Consider the following 3,353-nt stretch of genomic DNA (forward strand, 5'->3'; position numbering starts at 1 on the left):
CGTCTAGATCCACACTTCACGTTTTCAAAATGTTCACACTGCTTGGTCTCCACGTTGAAGAGTTCGGGGTACGGGCTATCGACCAGATGTTGCTCCAGAAACCGAAGTACGTCCTGGTAGCGAACGCTTTAGTTATAGTACGCCCGGCATTCCGTGGGATGGACGATTATGCCGCAAAACATGTTGCATTGCTCTTCGATAGAAAGGGGGCCTGATAATTTGAAATATATATCACGTAAATTGGAAGTTTTAACACATAATAGGCACATCGATATATTAGTGGAAATGAAATTACATGTTTATTAAAGTTTGATTTTAGATCTTGTTTTGAATGTTTATTTTGCAAAATTGCAGAGAAGCGTTAACAGGTAGTGATTGTGATGGACAAACATTTTTTATATCAAGGCGACGTTTAATTCAAACTTGTTTATAGTATCATTTGAAGAATTTGAGTTACGGTCTTTCTCTTAAAGAATATCTAAACAAATTCTGCTGTTATATTGAAAAACGCGTATGTTGTTTTTTCCTGTACAATACAGAAACTTATGAATGCGTCGTGGCACTCAGAACCCAATTTTTGTTTTTTCTTGAATGCAACTTAAGTTCGACCGATCCTGGTACAATACGTAAATTGGGCAGTGGCGACAGGAGAAAAAAACAACCACAGATAATGAAACGTCAGCGTTTGTGACAGCTGTTATATCCTGAAATTGGTATTTTCTAGACACTTTTAAGGGAAAAATGCAACAAATAAGATTTGTCTAAATTTCCAAAATGTCGAACGGGGTTTTTGCATTCATAAGCATGTGTTAATCATATAACGTCAAAGTAAATGGAAACCACGCACTGGTATTTCAATATTTAAGGCAACGTCAGCGCTGTAAAGTTCATAAATATGTGTTATTTAAACACTATTTTAGGGAGTTATGCATTAATAAGGTTTTTCAAAATAATTATATAACACACGTTTTTTGCATTTATATGCACGTTTGGGTCCTAAAACGTCAAAGTTGATGCAAAATAAGCGAGAAAACAAGTGCTGGTATTTCAACTTTTGAATGTAATTGAGTGAATATTTATAAAATATCTATTTTCGTTCATTGAATCATCAATAACGCGTATGCTTCCTTATAAATATTGTAATAATGTAATTTTTCAATGGTTTTTGCACAGGTTTTAAACTGACTGATAAGTGGCGTCATATTTTATTATGACAATTAAGATGAGTAATATTGTGTACCAATTAATTACCGTTAATGTGTATGAAAATTAATTATAACACCATTTAAAGTGGCTGTCCGGTTAGCTCAGTGGTCTGGTACATGCGCTTCTCACCTCTGCGACCTGGGTTTAATCCCCAATCCCGATGCATGTGCGTTTGGTAAGAAATTACCATAATGGACAGAATAGGTTTCCTCCGGGCACGCCGGTCCCCCCCCCCCACAGCATTAGACCACACCAAAATTAAATAACTTGCAGTAAAAACTAAATAGCTGGAAATTGCAGCTATAATTCAAAAATGAGTGCTAGGACACAACATTTTAAGTTAGATTCCTGGGTGGAACAAACACGGATCTTTCCAAAATTCCAGTTGTTAATACGACTCAATTGTTAGCTCGCAAAAGTGGTCGTTATTATATTATGCTCTTAAAAATTAAGTGCATACGAATGAGAATTTAAGATGTTGCATCAACTCATACACCATGTCGTATTTCCCAAATACAACTATTCTAAGCTGCTTAAAAGTATTAATAAACCTTACCACATCATTTGTAACGATCGGACCCGAATAGTACATATTGCTCACTTACGCAATAATACAGACTTACCTAGTTTTCATATACAGAACTGCTCAAGTCTGCAAACATATGTTTAAGTATGATAAAATAATGAATAGTTCATACTCAACCCTTAGTGGAACAAGTGAAATATTTCCATGGCACCTACACATAACAGAAATAAAAACTCACATAAACATTTTAATTCAAGACGCGTTTTTTATATTGTAAAAGGAAGATGAAATTTTGAGAGGAAAAGAGTGACAGGTTCACAAATTGTATGCCCCCGTCATGATAAACGCGGAAAGGCATATTGCCCGTTACATGTGTTTAATTGCAGGTGAATGGTGAAATAAATGGTGAATTAATTATGCAGTAAAAACATTTTGTTAAGGGGATGAGTGAAAGAATGGGTCCGCATTTACTTTCTTGGCAGCAAACATTCCTGTGTAAAAACACAATTCCAGAATGGAAATCGTTTTAAAAGTTTCATTCACAAGAAACTTCTCAACAAAGTCACTGGAGGAATGTTGTTTGTGCAAGATACAGCAACAATATCGCTAGTATTCAGAGCATTGTCTGTGAGCAATAGGGCAGGACAACAAGGAGTTTCAACTTCCGGTTATACAACAAACACACGCACGACACTCGGAGGACAAAGTTACCTCTACGTATGTTCAACAATAAAGTGACTTTCTAAAACAAGCGGTCACGTAGCAAGTCCATATGAATGAGTATATATAGACAAAACAAAATGATTTACCATTATGATTATCTAGCTCAAGCTCTTTTTTAAAAGGGTATGCCTCACTCTCAATGTTATTTTAATCAATCAAGTATTTGAATTTATGGTGAAATTTTCTCAAGAATCAATGGCTCTCACTCTGTAGTTCCTGTGACGATTTTGACGACTGTCAAACACATCCTTACCAAGTTACTCCCAGGACGGCTAGATTTTAGCCATCGGCTTATCAGCAGAACTAATTATTGTTAACTGTTCTGTGGTCATAAAGCACACTACCCTGTCAGGCTGACAACATCCTGCTTGGCGATAATAAATGAACCCAGGTGTTATATCTGGCCAAATGTGAATCTGCTGCAACATGTTTCAGAGAGTTATCGACCAGTGTAATTAGCAGTTGTGCAAAATATTAATAGCCAATACAACATTTATTTTGATTTTTTGGATATGTATAAAACAGGTAAGCTTGAAATTTGTTCGTAAAATAATTTTATGTTCACCTTTTTCAGATTTTAAATTTGACATGTAACAAGCACCGAACATGTAATATGAAATGATTGAAATTAAAACTAATAGAAGTTATATGAGTTTAAAAGATTTCAGATTGACAACCAAAATGACTTTTCATATTCCATCACTATCTTTGATGAGTTCAAAGCATTTCTAAAAAACAATAAGTGTGGAGATGAACCAGCAATTAAACGTGGCAACATTTTCAGTTGGTTGAAAGGAAAAGATCACAGTGTAAAAGGTGTTGAAGGAAAACCTTCATTTAAACTGGAGAGCATAGTGCAATACTGTATGTCATATCGCGACACATATGAAGTGTGTAG

The sequence above is a fragment of the Dreissena polymorpha genome, chromosome 5 (assembly GCF_020536995.1).
Source record: "Dreissena polymorpha isolate Duluth1 chromosome 5, UMN_Dpol_1.0, whole genome shotgun sequence".
Taxonomy (NCBI): Eukaryota; Metazoa; Mollusca; class Bivalvia; order Myida; family Dreissenidae; genus Dreissena; species Dreissena polymorpha.